We start from the raw sequence: 21,473 nt of genomic DNA on the forward strand, positions 1-21,473 counted from the left end.
TGGCATTAGTGGTATTTTTGCTTGATATTTAGAGACTTCTTGAGTTGTTTTTGAGTGTCGGCCGCACTTTTTGCTTCACTTAGGAATTATCACCAAATTTAAAATTTTTACCCCGCCTTAACCCTTAGCCTTACGTTACAACCAATAAAAAGACCCTTAGACTCTAGTGGGTTAGGTCAAAAGAACGGTGGAGGGAGATAGACTTCAAACCTATGGAAAGAGTATGCATTGTTGAGACGTCGGGATTACCTTCTCAAAGTTTTTCATTTCTTTATCTTTTTTCGGTTCCTTCGTGGAATCTTGAGAAGCTAGCTAAGGGTTGATTTGAAGCTAGTGGAGAGAACGTGGCCCGATTGGTTGGGGCTAGGGTGGATTGAGTCCTAAGTAGTTCTCTATGCTTAGCATGTCTTATGTTTCAATCAACCATTGACATCTTGGAACGTGCATACATTTGTCCATTTAGAAAGGTTTGCATTCATTAGTACTTGTCCTTATCTCTTGTCCATATATGAGCTTGTGTTTGCTTTTTCTCTTCGTGTTTCTTTTCCTTTTCCTTTTGTTGCCTTGCCTTGGTTTTTCTCAAGAGTTGTGGGGTAAGCTCTTAGGAAACCCTCACGAGACCTCACTCGTCCTCATAGGCGACTTTGGGGTTTTAAGGGCTTGTTGTAGCTAAAAACAACCGTGATTCCTACGTTAGTGAGTTAGTGTACATTCTTTCTCCTTGTTTCTATTTTATTTCTTTTTCTTCCAATATTTTCGTCTTGTTCTCTTTTGCTCTAGCTTTGCTCGAGGACGAGCAAAGGTTTAGCTTGGGGGAATTTGATGAGTGACATTTTATGTCACTCCTAGGATAGTGTTTATGCCTTGTTTTAGCTTGTCTTAGGGTGTTCTACAGTTGTTTTGTTCAAATAATGCGTGCATACATGTCTCGATGTATTTCTAATGAAATCGCGTATATTGTTGAATGCTTGCCTTCATTGCGTGTTTGCACCGTTCCCTATACCTTATTGCTTCCCTTGGTGTTTGTGCTTAGGTATTTGAAGTCTTGGATTGCAAAGAAGAAGCCAAGGAAGTATGAGAGAAGAATCGAAGAAAGCAAAGTGCAAGGGCGCGAATAATGTGCGGGCGCGCAGCCCTGTGAGAACCCGCGCAAAATTGGCGAAATTGCAGAATCGAGGCAGAAAGTTTTGCGCGGCCTGTGCGCGACATGTGCGCGGGCGCACACCTACACCGCGCGGGCGCGCAGCTACGGTGCGCGGGCACGCACACACAAGCACAAGCCGCGCAACCCACAAATGCGCGGGCGCGCAGCTACATTGCGCGGGCGCACAGCGGGTCCTGTTCAGCGTTTTTGCGCGATTCTTTATATATTGCGGGGCTTGTTTTGTACGGGAAGAACTTCATTCTTTTAGATTTTTTTCCCCTTGTTTTAGGAGAGATTCTCTATCTAGGTTTAGCTTAGGATTAGAGTAGTTTAGAGAGAGAAAGTGAGGGTTTCACCATTGTTGAGCTTGGATTTTGAAGAAGAAGATTGATCATCTTGTTTGTAGACTTTCATCTTCAATCAATGAGAATCTCTAACTCTCTCTCCTCTATTTTATTTGCTTTCTCTTGACTATTGTTTTTGTTGTTGGTATTGCTTGTTAATCATGTTGATTCTTGATTATTTGTTGATTAATCTTGTTGTTATCATGATTAGTGAGTAATTTTCCCATTAAGGGGATGGTTGTGGTGTAGTTGGATCTTGAGCATGTTCTAGGTTAGAATTGATTTATTTGTGATTAAAGTCTTTATATGCTTGATATTCTTCAATCTTCTTGCAAGTGCACATTGTTGGTTGATTAAAGGTGAATCTTCGCTAACAAGGAACGGAAGTTGACTTAGCTAAGGTTCATTATTATCGATTGTTATTTAATAGTACCTCCTAGTATATGGTTCTAATGTGGAAGCATAGAGGCTATGTTAGGAGAAGCCAATTGACCCCGGAAGGCGGCTAGATTGGATCCTTTATTTTGATATTTGAGCATGTTTAGTTCATAATTAATTCAATTTCTATGCCTTTGTTTATGTTCAAGTGAATGCTATTCCTAAACCATTTCCCTTAATGTTTTATTTCTTGTTTTATCATATTTAGACTTTAGTTTATTTATCTCCTATTCCGGACTAGCTTAATTGTCGATAACATTTGGTGGTGTTTATCCGTTCTCTGTGGTTCGACCCCTATGCTTGCCTTATACTCGTATTAGGTTTGTTTAGGTTGTATAAATTGTATTTGATCTAGGGATAGACAATTGACGACGCGTTTATTCCCTTGTCAATAGTGCAAGTGGAGACTATGAAAGTGATCTCCAATGATCATTGTATGGTACTGTGAAATAAGAATTAGATTTGCAGGTTTAAAATGCTTACGAAGTAACCAACAATGATGAGTTCGATCACTATGAAGGTTTGGCTCAAAACGTTATGCAATCTTATTGCAAAATCCATTAGTAGATATCAATTGTGGGGGGAACCAACTCTATTAAATATATGTGTTGTGAAATATAAGTTACAATTGAGGTAGCTTATAATAGAAAAATAATATATACATGCTAGAGGCATTGATATTAATCATAAAAAATGTATGTTCACTTGATGTGAGAAGAATATTAGAGATTCCCTCAAAGAATGGGTTTAAGTCAATGAGGAGTGAATTGTGAGGAATATTGTGAGGAATGGGTTTAAGGAGGAATGGGTTTAAGTCAATGAGGAATATTAGAGATTCCCTCAAGGAATGGGTTTAAGCCTTTGTAGAAAAAATGGTGCAAGAGTCAGCACAAGGAATGGGTTTAAGTCTATGAGGAGTGAATTGTGATTGATACCCATCTTAGAATTGTCTAAGTTTAATGGGTCAAACGAAGTCACAAAAGAGCTCAAGTATAGTACCACGACCATTCCTATTAATAAAGAAATGTGGTACTTCTTACTGCTATGTGTATGAGGTTGAGTTTTAACTCTTAATAAGTTCATAGCCTTAATATATAAAGGTGGTTTGTGGCAGTACAAACTTGATGAACTTACCTATGTGAATGTGGGGGCTACGCCCAACCCCATATGAGATTCCAAAGGCTAGGACCTCTAGAGCATTCATGAAAAATCCAGGCAAATATGGGGTATTTTTAATTTCGCGAGAAAACCTTTGATTTGAGAAAGGTTTAGTACGCAACTATGTTTATACTAACCTCATGAAAGGTTCAAGGCTAAGTCCACCCAACATGACTCTAGAACACAATTGTAAGTATTGGGTATCAATTCAAGTCCACAAGACATTAATACATGCAAAACCAAGTATCCTTTGCCCAAATTCTTATTTTGCTCTTTTGAATCATGTGGGGGAATGTTGGGATTATTGTTGGAGTTATTTCTTCCCAAAGTAAAATTCCGAGTCTAGTTTCATTTTTGCTTCAAAAGATCAATAACGAATTTTGCAAATATCAATTAGTTAACTTTTTGGCCATAATTATTTCATTCTATTACCCATTTTAAGCCTAACTGTGCATATTTGAGGCTAAGTACATAATGCTTGATTGCTTGTGACTACTCAATTAAAGGGATTTAATTGATACTCCTTAACTTGGGCGTGCATGACTGTCGTGAATGGCTTAGCTTCCTTATTTGGTTACTACTCCACTATAAATTAAAGTCCCCTCCACTTCATAATGATATACCGAAAAAGGATTATACTTCTCTTTTTTACTCCAAAAATGTAATACAAAATAGTTTCTTGTTTTGGGCATCGATCATTGTGTTCTCAATCTAGCTCTCCGTAGTACACCGAAGAGTTAGAGTCGTGTAACCCTGGAGGTCGATTGCTATGAGTCCGTATGTACAAGTACGGGGAAAATTCGACTTTAGGGCAGTGATGCTATGTCACACCACGACATTAATTCAGATAAGTTTTGTTTTGGGTAATTTTACCCATGCCACGTGGGCCAATCAAATCCTGACACGTGTCATACTCTGGTTGGTCCAAATTGGACCAGTCTCCATTTGACACGTGTCCCTCCAAGAGCTTGGGGGAAAAAAGTAGCCGTCAAGGGCCCAAATCCCGAGGAAGCCATAATACGGCGCAGCCCAGCAGAGCTAGGTCAGAGTGACCTAATCAGGGGCACGTTTCCCCATTACCCTACAAATAGGGAGATTCCCCCATTTTCGGGACATGAATTAATTATTACAAAAGACCCTACATTCTCTTACATCAGAGAAGCACCTGATCTTGGAATCCGAGAAGATCTCACTTTTCATTTTTCTGCATCTTCTCCTACATACATTCAGGTACTAACTTGACAGTCGGAGGCGGAGCTCCTACCACCCGGAGTCTCCGTTGTTTTGCAGGTATAGGCGCAGTCGGATCAGTCCTCGAGCTGTAACTCTCCCGAGGGACAAAAACACCCAAAACATTTGGCGCCGTCTGTGGGGAGAGTACCTCAAGGATGGTTCAAGAGTCTGTACCGCCTCCTGACCCCAAGGCTGTCCAGGCGGAGGTCTTTACAGATGATGAGGATGATGATCCTCAGGTTGAAACGTACATAGCCAAAGATGGCTCTCTCGTCACTAAGCGCATCCGTCCCAGAGAGACACTAGAAAGAGGCGAAAGCCAAGCGGGTACCAGTAAGTCCTCTAGTCAGCCGGAAGGGAAAACCCAGTCGGCAAGAGGTCAGGCTCCAGTCACCAGAGACGAGCTCATGAAATTCACGACGAGTTTCAAGGGTGGGATCAAGGATCTGATCGAAAAGAAAACGGTTGGCTCTAGCAAGAGTCAGCTGGCCAAGAAGTCTCCTCGAACTGCGAGGAAGAAGCCAGTCAGGGACAGGCAGCCAACTCCGCATCCAAAGGACAAGGCAGCCGCAACCCTTGACTGGTCCAAGATCCTTCTGCCCCAGAAGGGTCCAAGAAAGCCCAGCCGGGAGCAACAACCGGTGGATAACAAAAATTCTACCCCTGACGCTCGATAAATCATCGAGCGCAGGAGAAGTCAGTAGTTGTCTGAGTCAGCCTCTATTTCGAGTTTTCCAGACAGCTTCAAAAACACATCTGTAGGGAATATTCAATCCTTGCATGAGAGCCATACAGGCGGTAATACTGTCCATTCTAGCCCTCAAATGATTGGGAATGCACCGTATGTACCCCCTATGGTCTACGGTCCGTATTCTCCTCACTTCATGCAGCCGGCCCTTTTTGGGGGTCAGGCGGCATATAACGTCCAGCCTTTGGACTGGCAGCTCCGTCTGCTCAAACTTGGTGAACAAACTTCTGCGTTCACCAAGGAGATAACCGAGGCGGCACAGCCGGCCAAGGTTAAGAATGTGTTGGTTGGTGCTTATGACGGTACCACCAACCCGGAGGACCACCTCATGGCCTACTCCAACCTCATGCACATGCAGGGGTTGGAGTATGCTATGTGGTGCAGGTCCTTCCCGGCTACATTAAAGGGCATCGCCCAACAATGGTTTGACAACCTGCCAGCCGGATGTATCGACAGCTTCAGGAAGCTTGCCTTCCTGTTTGCCTCCAACTTCTCAATGAACATCCCTGCCAAGAAAACAAGTCTTGACTTGAGTACCATCCGGCAGGGAGATAGAGAAGGGCTTTGCTCCTATGTCAGGCGGTTCAACCTGGTGAGGATTTAAATCCAGGCGCTGTCTGACGAGGTAGCCTATACAAACTTTTTCAAGGGTTTGAAGGACGGGTCGACCTTTAAGTTCGACCTTGTCCGAAAGAGGGTCTTCACCCTTCAAGAGGCGTAGATAGAGGTGGAGAGCTTTATTCAAGCCACCGACCTCTACTCATCCAGCAACCAGTCGGACTTAAAGAAGTCCTACAGGACAAAGGAGAGTCAGTCTGCTCAGCCGGCTCAGAAAGCTGCAGAGAGCAAAAAGAGAAAAAAAGTCTAGGCGGTTGAGGAACCTGATCAACCGTCCAAAAGAAAGAAGGAATTCAAACCGTATGTCTCACGGTATGAATTCAATAAAGACTGTTACACCATCTTCACAGAGGTGAAGGACCGACTGACCATTGAGAAGCCGAATCCCATGAAGAGTTCCGTTCAGTCGCGGAATAAGAATAAATACTGTCACTTCCATCAGAAGGTAGGCCATGACACCAAAGACTGCTATAGCCTCAAGCGGACGTTGGACCGTCGACCGTCTGGCTGACAGGGGCTTACTGAAGTCCTATGTCTTGAAATCGAAAGCGGCTTCTAAGACGAATCCGGGGTAGTCGTGAAAAACTGTACAGCCTACTAGTAGCTTGGATACCGACAAGGATCCGGTCTACACTATAGTAGGCGGATTCGCATGCGGTGGCCCGACCATTCGGGGCACCAAGAATCATCTGAAGAGGATGATTCACTCGGTTGATGATGGACCAGCGTCCTCGAGTGGAACATTCCCAGACGTCCTCATCACTCAGAAGGACCGGGGCAAAGTTCGCCGACCGCATGATGACCTGGTCGTCATTGAATGTAAGGTCGCCAACCAGCTGGTTGGCCGGATCCTCATAGACACGGGTAGCTCCTCTAATCTCATCGGCTACAAGTGTCTGTCCCGGCTTAACTACAAGCGGGACGGTCTGGGCGACGTCTCCCACCCACTAGTTGGCTTTGGGGGAGGAGTCGTGCACCCAGTCGGACAAATTGACATTCCCATCCGACTAGGGGAGAAGGGACAAGGGCGGCACATGGTCGTCCGGTTCCTGGTGGTTAAAGAGCTGACCGCCTACAACATCATTCTTGGCCGACCCACTTTGAACGAGTGCAAGGCCGTCATCATCCCAGCCCTCATGCTCCTCAAGTATGAAAAGGATGATGGCTCTGTTGGCTTCCTCAACAGGGATCAGAAGATGGCAAGGGAGTGCTATCTCTCAGACGTCAAGCCGACTGCTGCTGCAGCCGGTCAACCGAAGGAACCAATAGACCTTGACGACGTCAAGGACCCTGATTCACCCCCTCCAACAGCCGCAAAGAAAACAAAAACTGAACAGTTGGTGGAGGTGAAGAAGGAGAAGAAATAGCAATCACTAACCGGGGAACGATCAGATGATCTCCGTCCCCAGCCGGCTGGTGAGCACATTGATATTCCTCTGGAAGACAGCCGACCAGAGCGGACTGTTAAGGTGGGGACGGCTGCCTTTGAAAGGCTTGGTGCAGACTTGCACCTTCTGCTGAAGGAATCAAAGACATTTTTGCCTTTGAAGTGGAAGAGATGCCAAGCATCAGCCCGGATCTCGTTGTCCACAGACTCGCCGTGGATCCAAAATAGAAGCCTATCCGGCAAAAGAAAAGAAATCACGGCGAGTAAAGGAGTCAGGCGGCAGCTGCCGAGGTCAAGAAGCTGTTGGATGCCGGGTTCATTCGGCCATGTAACTTCCCTGATTGGGTTGCGAACGTGGTGCTTGTTAAGAAGCCGAATGGAACTTGGCGCATGTGTGTTGACTACACTGAATTGAACAAGGCATGTCCAAAGGACAGTTACCCGCTTCCAAAGATCGACAGCCTTATCGACTTTACAGCCGGGCATGCCTTGATGAGTTTTATGGATGCCTACTTCGGTTTCCATCAGATACCCCTGTGGAAAAAAGATCAAGAGAAGACGACCTTCGTCACTGATCAGGGGTTATTCTGTTATACTGTGATGCTGTTTGGCTTAAAGAACGCACCGGCTACTTTCCAACGGATGATTAATACAGTCTTCATTAATCAGATTGGAAGGAATGTAGAGGCGTATATTGATGACATGATAGTCAAATCCAAGCTACAGACGGATCACCTTGCTGATCTCCGAGAAACCTTCACCACACTTAGGCGGCATAAGGTCATGTTAAATCCCAAAAAGTGTGTTTTTGGCGTTGAGTCTGGGAAGTTTCTCGGATTCCTGATTGACCAAAGGGGGATAGAGGCTAACCTCGAGAAGATACAGGCGGTGATTGACATGAAGTCACCCCGCTCTATCAAGGAAGCTCAGAGGCTCACCGGTTGCTTGGCTGCGCTTGGGAGATTCCTCAGTCGATCAGGTGACAAATGTCTTTACTTCTTCCAGGCAATCAGGAAGAAGACTAGATTTGAATGGGGCGATGATGCTGAGGCAGCCTTTTAGAAACTGAAAGAACATTTATACTCCCTGCCAAGGCTTTAGCCCTCTGCCAAAGGAGACGCTCTTCATGTACCTAGCCGTCTCAGATCATGCCCTCAGTGCTGTTCTCCTTGCTGAGAGGGACGGCAATCAGCTCCCGGTCTATTTCATTTTCCATGTGCTCAAAAATGCCGAACTCCGATACCCCATGGTTGAAAATTTTGGCCTTGCTCTTTACATGGCTGTTAAGAAGTTGAAACCATACTTCTTAGCACACTCGGTGGTGATCTACACAGATCAGCCCCTCAAACGGCCAATGACAACCCTGGACTCATCCGGAAGAATGCTCAAATGGGTCATTGAAATGCAAAGCCTTGAAATCACCTACGAACCAAGAAAGGCAGTGAAGGGTCAGGCGTTTGCCGACTTCATTGTCGAAATGACAAGGCCGGTTGCTCCGGATAAACTTGATCAGGTTTGGAAGGTGCATATAGACGGGAGCTCTACTATGAACGACTATGGTGCAGGCATAATCAGTGAATCCCCGGAAGGGTATAAATATGAGTATGCACTACATTTCAAGTTCCAGGCCTCAAACAATGAGGCGGAATATGAAGCCCTGCTAGCCGGTATCCGCATGTGTAAGGCGGTAGGGGCAACAAAAATTGACGCCTGCTCTGATTCTCAGTTGGTCGTTAGCCAATACCATGGTGAGTATGAAGCCACCCATCCGGTTATGATCAAATATTTGCAGGCGGTCAAGGCTGAAGTAGGGAAACTTGAACAATTTCATTTAAATCAAGTGCCCCGGTTCGAAAATTACCAGGCGGATGCTCTGTTTAAGTTGGCATCCTCCGCCTCCTGCGATACGCCCCGGTCAGTCTTTTGGGAAGTAATGGAAAAGCGAAGCATATCTGATGACGAGCCCATTGGAATTATGGACCGAAGTTCTACTTGGATGGATGGCATCCGGGCGTATCTCGCAGACGGCACGCTCCCTAATTCACCCCAGGAGGCAGCCGCGCTGAAGAAGCGTGCAACAAACTTCGAGATAAGAGAAGGAGAGCTCTTCAACGCGGGTTTTCTAAAGCCCTTACTGAAGTGTGTTATCACGAAAAAGGGGAAAGAAGTTCTCGAAGAGTTGCATGCGGGATACTGCGCCTCTCATGCAGGCGACAGATCCCTAGCCGTCAGAGCCAGGCGGCATTATTTCTGGCCCACTGTGGAGTCAGATGCCATGGAATTTGTTAAAAAGTGTGACAAGTGTCAAAGATTTGGCAAGCTCATCCATCGCCCGGCTACTGATCTAACGGCAATCCATAGCCCAGTCCCGTTTGCTAAATGGGGCATGGACATTCTAGGTCCGTATACGCCTGCCCCAGGGGGAAAACGCTATATTCTCGTGGCTGTGGACTATTTCACCAAGTGGGTGGAAGCAGAGGCGGTCAAAGGCATTAAGACAAAGGATGTCATCTCCTTCATATGGAAGAACATTATCACTCGGTTCGGGGTACCTATGTATATGGTATTTGATAATGGACCTCAATTTGAGACGCCTCAGCTCAAAACTTGGTTGGAAGATCAAGGGATCTCACATTGTTTTGCATCAGTTGGCCGACCCCAAGCAAACGGGCAAGTTGAAGCCTTCAACAAACTCATCTCAAACGGTATTAAGAAGAAAATTGAAAGAGCCAATGGATTGTGGGCTGAAGTGTTGATTCATGTCCTATGGCCATCCGGACAACTGAAAAAAAAGGGAACCAGTGAAACCCCATTTCTCATGGTTTACGGTGCTGAAGCCGTCTTGCCCATCGAGCATTATGAGCCGACTCTACGAGTCATGTTATATGATGAAGAGGCAAATTGGGAGGCAATGCGGCTAGCATTGGACTCACTCTCGGAGCGCAGGGGCAATGCTGCCTTACGTCATGAGATTTACCGTTTGAGAATGACTCGTGCCTACAACAAGAGAGTGCACAAACGACCCTTAAAAGTTGGGGACTTTGTGTTACGAAAAATGGAGGCAACCGGTAGGGCCAATGAGCAAGGAAAGCTAACTCCTAATTAGAAAGGCCCCTATCGGATCTATGAAGAAGTAAGAAACGACACCTACCGCCTGGAAACTCTAGACGGCAGGCGGCTGCCTAGAACTTGGAATGTAGATAACTTGAAAAAGTACTACTTCTAAGACTTGTAAATTTTTGTAAATAAAAAGCCTATTAATGCAAAGTTTCTTTTTGTTTTCAATGTTAATTGCTTTGTATATATACATGCGCGACCATAATGCTACCGCCCGTTGAAAACACAGACGGTCTATTGAGTAAATAAGCTAATTAAAAACCTAGCGGCTAATCTAATATTTAAAAATTGGTGGACCAACCAGTGCAGTGCACAGACGGCCCTTATAATAAGTAAAACCAAGCTAAGTTAAGAGACTTAGTGGCTAAAATAACATTCAAACCGAGGCTAATGCCGGATGCTAACTTATTTTATAAATTCGTCTGCTCCTATTTGAGTATGGCGTCCGGCGACGCCCCTCCGGGTGTTATCGTCGCAGAGGGCATCTTATCGTTTGCTCTACAAGCATATGCAGATGGCAGAGATTGAACGACCAAATTGGTCAACTCATAGTTGTCTGACCAAAATAGTCTAAAAGAATGATTAAGCTTAACATCGGATGTCAAGTGACATCATCCGGTTAAAAACTGAAGTTCTCTGTTAGGCTGTTCAACAAAATTATACCAGTCACCCTAATGGGGTAGACGAATCGGGTGCTATGGATTGCAGGTATCCCAGACGGCCATTAAGCTGTCTTGGGTCCATCAAGCTGTCTGGGGTCCATCAGGCAGGCGGACAATATGTTCCTTGCTCCACTAACTGTCAGGCGGCGATAACCCGTCTGGCTCACAAAGAAGTTATATACGAATACCTGGTTGGGTAAAATGGCTGTCGTTAACAGTGGTGTACTTGGTTTGGGGCAATCACTATTGCAATTGATTGACTTAGGAATATTCCATACTCTTTAAAGTATCAAGCATTCCAAAGTCAATCAAAGTACTGAAACCAACCACACAGCCGCCAGGGGCAAGAGTAGCCGGTATACTATCTGAATTGCCGCATGCTTTAAAAAGTTAGGCAAATATTCGAAAATTGAAACGAAATAGCAAATTCATCAAACCGACTCAGTCGGCAAATTTCATTCAAGCCAGTAAAAATCGGATATTAATGTTTACCGGATAACATCCGGGACAAAATAAAAATTATCACCCGACTACTCAGTCGGTAAAAATACATAAGTACTCGGCACGCAGGCCGGGAAAGCATAAATTTGGCATACTGTCGCAGAAAATTCAAGGATGGGCCGACTGGTTCTCCTCTTTGGGATTCTCCCCATCAGATTGAAGCTCAATGGCTTCTCCTTCCTCGGGGAGCTCCTTGGCAGGTTCTTCAAGCTCAGCGTTTTCCTAGGCCTCGAAGGACTCGGGCTCCGACTCCCCCTTCTCTCTTAAATACAATACATTTTCAGCATATTGAAAAGCCAGATCCCACAAACCATAGTCCTTGTTGGGGTAGAGATCTTCCCAGGCGATCTTCATCCGGGCGTCGGAGTCCGCCTCATTTTCAGCAATCAGGCGGTCTTACTCCGCCTCGATTGTTGCCTTGATATTCATTTGGACTCCCTCCGCATCCTTGTTCAGCCTCTCAACCTCCGCCTTGAGCTTTACATTCCCTGGGAGGCACCCTGCAAGGCCTTGAGGTCTTCCTCCGCCTTCTTGAGGCTGGTTTCAGCCGTGTTGGCCTTCTCCTTAGCCTCATATAGGGCTTTTTGAAGACCCTTGATCTGTTCCGCCTGTTGCATCAGTTCGGCTTTAGTTTCAAGTTCATTAATTGTACATTGATAATCAGCAACATCTTGAGAATCCCTAGCTGATCTAGTGACTCTCTTTACCTCCTCCCTCTTCCGGGCATATGGCCGTTTGAGTCCATCAACCCTGAGCATGGCCTGTAGACACAAACGGTGTCATTCATGCGAGAGAAATTATACTTAGTTCCAGCAAAGGGGAATAAGGTATACCTCAGACAGGAGTGCAGTGATACGTTCAACATTGAACGTCTCAATGCCCGGGATGGCATCCTTCTCCTTCTTGGGAACGGCTGCCAGCATGGACCGGGCATGCGCCTGGACATCCGGCCATCGGGGGGACTGATATGCACCATATGTGAAAGGGGGTGAGTGAGCTATATAGGCGGCACTAGCTTGATGCCGGCTGTCGGACGAAGAAGTCTGTCGGGAGTGAGATTTCACTCGCAACGACCATCCCAGCTCAGGCGAGGATTCGAAGGGATTGTATTTACCTTCAGGAGATTGGGGGATTGCACCACCCCCAGGCGCAGAGAGGCGGATGGGACCATATCAAAGCCCACTCCAAAGCCTCCAATGGTGACATTTCTCCCCCCGACGCGGAGGCGGGTCCTCTCAGAAGAGCCTCAGGGCCCGTCTTACCTAAAGCCACTTTGGCAGATTTTGCAGGTTTGGTTTGGGTGGAGGCGGTCTCATCTCGTCCCCGTTTGGCTAAGTTCTTAGTAAAGGACCTAGGTGCCTCTCCACCCTGCAATTAGCGAAGTATTAAATATACAACCAGCAATGTCTGTTGGAAGCAATAGTCCAAGGAGTTAGACGGTTCTTACCTCAGCCTTCACCTTGGCGGCCTTAGCCTCCACCAGGTCCCTCCGAATTTGTGCAGAGGACCGCTTGGGAGTCTTTTCGTCAGCCACCATGTTCAAAGCTTTTTCTGCAAAAATAATGAACACATGATTAGTGCAAAATCATAATTAGCTAACAATAGTACAAGCGGAGTTAAACCGGATGTATATCAAACATATGCTTTGGAAACATCGTGCGAAGCCCACAGGCGGATAAGAACGCCTCATCTCTAAACCATGCGCACATGGGAATCCAATTATTAGGGACCTTTATTACGTCCCTGGTTGAGAGTGTCTCCGTATGGAACTCAAAAAACTTGGTTTCCATGATAGCGTCATAGTCGTCCCCTGAGATCCGGGGAAGGGCACATTTGCGACCTAGTAGGTCGGGATTTTTATTATATCAGCGCAGCTCCCGGTTCTCTCGACGGGTTGGGGCAAACAGCAGGTAGAAACGGGTTTTCCAACCGTCGTATTTGGACACTTTGTCCAATGTCATTTGGTACTAAGGGAGAGTGGTCAAGGTGTACCATGCCCTCCAACCGCCTAGGTTGCGGCTGAGATAGTGCATGTGAGCAAAAGCCTCCCAGCTGGGATTCAAGTCTTACATCTCACAGGTGGCTACATATGCTAGAATATTAGCCCATGAATTTGGGGAGAGTTGCCAGACGCCCAGGCCATAACCCCTGAGTATGGCTCTCACAACATGGTGAAGCGGGAACCGAAGGCTTGCCAGGAATGCCGCCTAATAGCATCCAAAGTAAGCGTTGGCGTTCTCCTGGTCATCCTTCCAGGAGATGGTTCCTAGCTCAGGCAGCACCTGGATAGTATATCCATTTCCCAAAGGCTGTTTCTATACAAAGCTTTCAATGCCTATTAGCATTGCCCGCCTGTCTTTAGCGGAGATATGGATCTGAAAGGGATCATCCTTTGCTTCCCATTTTTTCCTCTCTTCGGCCTCATTATCCTCAAGCGGGGAAAGAGGGGCATCACTATTATCCTCAGAGCTAGACCCTGAGCCGGAGCTTTCTCCGTCTCCCGTGTCGCCGGCAGACCCCGATGCAGACCCTTCCCCGTCTCTATCTTCGGGGCCAGCTTCATCAAGGTCCATCTGGGAGACGGCTCCCTCCCCGTCTCTATCCTCATCGTATAGGATTGTGTCACTTGGGGTTCTAAGAATCCCAGACGGGGAATATTCCCCTGAGCTTTCATTACTCTCTGACCCCTTAACCGGGGTTACCTCATCAGACAACACTTCCAAAGTACCGTCTCTTCGACGCCGTCCGTCTGGTGGTTGTCTGTTTAGTTCTAGCCATCTTGTCCTGCACAGACACATAGATGGTCGGTTGAGGAGTATAAAATTGCTCCATGCACCTAGAGCCGGCACTCCCAGTCCTAGACTCAGCCGTAGCAGGAGATCGGCTGACTACTGACCTAGGTCGTGCCGTGTGTGTTGGTGATGAGTCCATTTATATATTGAATGAATTGAAGCAAATGTAAATGAGCTGAACGGAGTAGAGGCGGCACCTTACGTTTGTCTCTGAAAGGGGGGCAAACGGTGATGACCGATTGAGATGCTGCTGAAGTCGACTTTGCTTGCTTGGGGCATAGGCGGTTGTAAACCAGCTAATGCAGGTTGAAAATGAGCAATGCTTGCGCACGCGGGCAGATGGCAGATTTTCTCTCTCTAGGATTGGTGATTTTCTCTCTCTAAAATGTTTTGGAAACGTCCAAAATGAGGGGGTAAATTGTGTATTTATAGAGGGGTGAAAAACAAGGGCATCCTGGTAATTTCCCCAGAATGTGAAAGGTTAAATTTTCACATTTAAAAAAAAAAAAAAAACTATTTCCTATGGCTGAGTGACATGTGTCACAGATGCCACGTGGCGCGTCACGTCACATCTGTGAGGGGCAAATGTTTTGGGTAATTTTACCCATGCCACGTGGGCCAATCAAATCCTGACACATGTCATACTCTGGTTGGTCCAAATTGGACCAGTCTCCATTTGACACATGTCCCTCCTAGAGCTTGGGGGAAAAAAGCGGTCATCAAGGGCCCAAATCCCGAGAAAGCCGTAATACGGCGCAACCCAGCAGAGTTAGGTCAGAGTGACCTAATTAGGGGCACGTTTCCCCATTACACTACAAATAGGGAGATTCCCCCATTTCGGGACATGAATTAATTATTACAACAGACCCTACATTCTCTTACATCAGAGAAGCACCTGATCTCAGAATCCGAGAAGATCTCACTTTTCATTTTTCCGCATCTTCTCCTACTTACATTCAGGTACTAACTTGACCGTCGGACGCGGAGCTCCTACCACCCGAAGTCTCCGTTGTTTTGCAGGTACAGGCACAGTCGGATCAGTTCTCGAGCTGTAACTCTCCCGAGGGACAAAAACATCCAAAACAAGTTTGTTCTTTTATTAATTGCTATTAGTTATAATTCCTACACTTGTCTCTAATTTTTCAATCTTTACCAATGACCACTGTTTAATTCTGCATGTACCAGAGAAGCACTATCAAGATAACTTCATCATCTTTTTTTTTTTTTTTTTTACAAGAGGATAGCTTCATTAATTAACCATCTGAAATTAATATTCTGCTTTATGAAGTCAAATTTTTGTTTTATGAATAAGAGTCTGTTCTTATTTACTGAATTGAAATGAACTGGATTGAATTGAGTTAAAATGAATTGAATATTTTTATAAGAGAAGGAAATTAAGAACTGAACTGAACTTATTAGAGTTGAAGTGAACTGAACTGAAAATAAGCTGAAGAAAACAGGCCCTAATTGTTGATAGAATATGTCTTAAATCAGTTAGCCCCAAACATCTTCGAAAGACTATAAACTCTATAGTTAGTTGGGGTCGGTAAGGGTTATGCCCCAAACCTTACGGCAATTGTTATGTATGTAACGATTTTCTGTTGTTGAGCCTATTTTCATTTTATGGTTTAAGAGCTAGTTCAATATCAAATCTGTTATGATTAAACTTAGCGATTAACCCTAGTCAGTATTATGTAATCTTATCGTTTGTGAACCATATGTAAATTTATTATTCTTACTTATTGATTTCTTTAATCTTTCTTACATTCATTATAAAAATTTTTTTTCGAAATATACTACTGCATAATCAATATGATTTTTTAATATATATACTCCCTCCACTTTTAAATAATTGCTTCGCTTTTCATTTTCGTCAGCTTTTAAATACCTGCTCCGTTTCCTTATTTGGAATTCTTTTATATTCCCTCCGTTTTAAATATTTGCTCCATTTCTACTTTTTGCACTATTCATTTGTCTACTTTGACTAAAGTTTGTGATTTATACATGAGAAAAAATATAGTCTTGTGGGTACATGTTAGAATTATCTCATTAGATAAATTATTAATTTTCAATTGTTAGATTTTATATTAGGCAATTGCTAACGAACACCCCGAGGACATTGGATAAGCTAGCTAAAAAGTAAGAAAGATTAAATTAAAATGAACATTAATTTCACCAATCGACGCGTGATTTTTGTCATACATTCCCAAATTAATACCACTTTAGGTAATATTTTAAATGCTTATCCAACGTCCCGGGGGCGTTCGTTAGCAAGGTCCTTTATATTATTGATAATTAAATATATTATTGATCAAAAATTAGTATTGACATATGTACCCAAGAGAATTGAAGCAAATATTTAAAAACGGAGGGAGAATTCATTTTATTACTTGGGATAAGCTAGCTAAAAAGTAAGAAAGATTAAATTAAAATGAACATTAATTTCACCAATCGACGCGTGATTTTTGTCATACATTCCCAAATTAATACCACTTTAGGTAATATTTTAAATGCTTATCCAACGTCCCGGGGGCGTTCGTTAGCAAGGTCCTTTATATTATTGATAATTAAATATATTATTGATCAAAAATTAGTATTGACATATGTACCCAAGAGAATTGAAGCAAATATTTAAAAACGGAGGGAGAATTCATTTTATTACTTGGGATAAGCTAGCTAAAAAGTAAGAAAGATTAAATTAAAATGAACATTAATTTCACCAATCGACGCGTGATTTTTGTCATACATTCCCAAATTAATACCACTTTAGGTAATATTTTAAATGCTTATCCAACGTCCCGGGGGCGTTCGTTAGCAAGGTCCTTTATATTATTGATAATTAAATATATTATTGATCAAAAATTAGTATTGACATATGTACCCAAGAGAATTGAAGCAAATATTTAAAAACGGAGGGAGAATTCATTTCTCTTCACTAGTAAACCTAATATAAATTATATTTTATTAATTTCATATTCTCTTTCCTCCATTCTTTCAACTACTTTTACTTTTTACAATTTTTGAATCTTTTACCTACCCGATTACGGGCCTATTCTGATTTACTGAACTGAACTGAGTTGAACTGAATTGTTATGAGAGAAGGAAATTAGGAATTGAACTGAATTTAACTGGACTGAAATTAAGCTTACGAGAACAGGTCCTACCTTCTTATTTTATTACTTTCTCCAGCTTCTCCTAAAACTCCGCGCATGAAGAAAAAAAAGGAAGTATTTAAAAACGGATAAAGTAATCACTAATTGTATGTGATAATTATGAAGTACTCCCTTCATCCCATAATACTTAACACAATTTCCATTTTCGTCCGTCCCACAATACTTGACATGTTTCTAAATATGAAATGGGACTAATATATATATATATATATATATATATATATATATATATATATATATATATATATATATATATATATATATATATATATATATATATATATATATATATATATATATATTCCCATTTTCTCTTTACTCACTTACCCCACTTCCACATCACTTATTCTTTTCTTACAATATAAAAATACAAAAAAGAATCTTTTATACTCCCTCCGTTTTTTTTAAATACATTACTTTCCTTTTATGGGTGTTTTTTTTAATTGCATTACTTTCTTATTTAGTACTTTATACTATATTTTATCATTTTTCTCTTCTACTTCAAACCCCTGTTAAATTATTTTATCATTTCTCTTTCTTCCATAGTCCCCACTTTTATAATAAAATATCTACTATTCCTCACTATTTTCTCTTACATGGTCCTCATCTTACTTTTACAATAATAAATTATTAATCCACTCACAATATAATATTATACTCCTAAAACTCCGCGCATCACCAAGTGATGCAAATAAAAAAAAATGGTGGGAGTATATTAAACACATGTTTAATGGACTCACTTGTAGTTTTTTAAAATACTTGTCCACCCCAACGTCCCAAATATAATGGGACGTAGGAGTACTTGAAATAAATCACTTATTAAGGATGAATAATCATAAAATATTTGTAATGTGTATGTTAACCCCTGAAATGAAAAATGAGAACTTTTTTATTAATATTCATACATCACATTATTGTTTAAGGTTTAAGATCCTGTGTAAAAAAAAAAAAAAAAAAAAAGTTTCAAGATACAAGATCATACAGTATTATAAATATATAGTTATAAAATATTTTAAATAGGTAGTTAGGCCCTATTCTTGGAGCAGAGCCAGCAACTTTTGTGTTACGTTGGTATTGATATAATGTTACAGAATCAAATCAACCAAAATTTAAATTATTAGTTGAAGTCCAGGCCATGAATAAGGGTCATTCTGTTCAGCTTAATTTTAGTTCAATTTACTTTAATTCAGCTCCAACCAATTCAATTCAATTCAGTTCAGTTTCTAATTTCCTTTTCTCATAAACAAATCATTTAAGCTCTATTCAATTTAGCTCCAAGCAGTTCAGTTTAGTTCAGTAAATCGGAACAGACCCTAATTCATATTTATAAATTATTTCATTTTATGTGATTATAGATATTTAGCGATAAAAAAACCGCACATAAAACGATAATTTGATCTGAACTTATTTTTTCTGATCTGATGTGATATAAACTTATTTTTTAAAAAATAAGTAAAAATAATATAATCTGAACTAAACAATGCGTGAGTACACTATCTATGTAAATAAAGTTTTTTATTTTTTATATTTTCTAACTTTGTTGTACGTTTATTAATGAATGAAATGATCCTTTTACAGATTCCAATTACCAGAGTCATAATTAACTGCATTATGATCCCCATTATTGTCAAAAAGAAAAGTTACGCAATGCTGTCAAAAAAGAAACTCATCATGTGTTTATTGATAGAAATTATTGTTTAAAGTTTCCATTACTTTGATTTTGTGCATTGGTTTGTCAATCACGTACGCTTAGTAAGGCGAAACACATTTTGGGTTTTCGATGATATTGCCTCTCACTTTTGGTTGTCAGCGATTGTTGTATCCAACTACTAAGATGCTTAATGTTTCTACTTCGTATGTTTTTATTTAAAGAAAGAGAATTCTCCTTCAATAAGGCATGTCAATGAAGGATGCAAGCTAGTGATAGAAATCATTTGCTAATTTTGTTTATATATAGAATTAGAGTCTTACCAAAACAATTCCCTATATAACTTACCCATACAAGCTACTCGTACATGGCTCCTAGAACATAGTTAACCATTTTGAGGCTTTGGTGGGATCGCACGTGATATATATTTATATATATAATTTTTTAAAATACCTACTCCCTCTGTATTTTAATAAGTGTTACACTTTGACCAACATATAGTTTTAAGAAATTTAATTGAATTAAATAAAATAAGAGGTAAGTGAGGTAATTAAAGTATTAATAAATTATAAAATAAAGATAGTGAGGTTGATAATTTATTGAAAAGTAATGAATGTGAGAGGGGAAAATATATATATATATATATATATATATATATATATATATATATATATATATATATATGGGTTTAGGTGGGGATCATGAGATGAAGGAGATATAATATTAAAATATAGCTTTTTCCCAAAAAAAGAAGTGTTACATGTTAGAAGTCGGTTGGTTTTATGCTAATATTGTATATTTGTTAAGTTTATATTTTAGGAGTGTTAAGCAAGTTAGGTCTCTTGTATCGTACTATATATATTATCATAAATATCAATACAATGTCAAGCCGTTTTCTCCAATATTTCTTGAGTTTGACATGGTATCACAGCCTCTCTAATTTATAGAGATCTTTTTTCGATCTTGGTTCGTTCATCAAATTTATTTTTTTCAACAATTTTAAAGTAAGAATAGGGCTTCAATTTCTGTTTCAATTTCCTACACAATCAATCCGTTAATTTAGGGTTTCTCAAACCCTAATTTCATTGATTATTTAGGGCTGTTTTGTTTTGTGGTGCGTGCTGCTTTAGGGTGCGTGTGGTTTGTGTGCTGCGTGGTGTTAGGTGGTGCTTGTTGAGGTGTGTTGTCAAGTGTGTGGTGTGCCAATTTGTATGTGTGTGTGGTGTGCAACAACAGGTCTGTGCGTGTGTGTGTAGTGCTCCCTACTGTGTGTGGTGCGCATCTGCTATCGTGTGGTGCATAGTTGTGCAGTGTGTGTTGCGAGTATGCATGTGGTGTGTTGCGAGGATTTGCTGGCAGTTCGTGTGTGGTGTGGTTGCTGATTTTTGTTGTGTTGTATGCTCATGTTTTTTAGCAATGGGTGAAGGCGATCCTCCTCCTCCTCCTCCCATATACGATCCGTTCACGGATTATTACCTTCATCCGAGTGAAGGTTCTCAGCTGGTGATTTGTCATGTGTTGCTTACCGTCGACAACTATGAAGAGTGGTTGAGATCGAGATGCAACAATATTTGTTTCAAGAGCAAGCTCGGGTTTGTTGATGGTTCTAATTTCAAGCTCAATTTTAAGCACGCGGATAATCATCAGTCGGGTGTTGTTAATTCTACTATTGTTGCTTGGATTTATAATACTCTTAATGCTAGTATTTGATCTATTGTTATTATTCCTGACGATGCTAAAACATTGTGGGATGACTTACATGATCGTTATTCTCTTGGTAACGGTCCTCGTATTTTTAACTTAAGCATGATATTGCTGATTGTAAGCAAAGGGGTTGTTCTATTGCAGTTTATTATGATGAATTGAATAAATTGCATAATTTGTTGTTTAGTTATGTGAATTTTCCTGCTTGTACTTGTTCTGTTGCGAAAGAATATACTAAGTTGCACGAGAATGAGTTGTTACATCAGTTTTGTCTTGGTTTGGATCCAAAGAAGTTTGGTTCATTTGTTTCTAACTACTTTATTGATGAGTGATCCTTTGCCTACTATGAATGCTGCTTATGCTAAAGTTGTTGCTGATGAGCGTAAGCAATCTGTGGCCGCGATACATGAGACCTCTTCTTCTTCTACAACTGTCGATTTAATGCAATCGGTACGGCTTCCGTTCGAACATCAGAATGGAAGGAATGTACTTATTATAAAAAGTTTGGTCATTATAAGGACCATTGTTATGAATTGCACGGATTTAACGGTGGAGATCGTGGTGAACGTGGTGATCGTGGAGGTTGTGATGGTTAGTCGTCGGGTAAGGGAAAGGGTGAGTTTGCTGGTGCTGTTGGTATCTCTAGAGATTCAAATGAGCAAGTTTTTGATTTTAATCGTCGGAGTGTTCCGACGATCTCTGATGCTCAATGGAAGGAAACCATGGTTGCGGTAAAGGGTGCTAAGTCTGGCACTTCGTTAAAATTCTATTGAGTGGCTCGTTAACACTGGAACTTCCAATCATAT

The sequence above is a fragment of the Chenopodium album genome, chromosome 18 (genome assembly GCF_948465745.1).
Source record: "Chenopodium album chromosome 18, dcCheAlbu1.1, whole genome shotgun sequence".
Lineage (NCBI taxonomy): Eukaryota > Viridiplantae > Streptophyta > Magnoliopsida > Caryophyllales > Amaranthaceae > Chenopodium > Chenopodium album.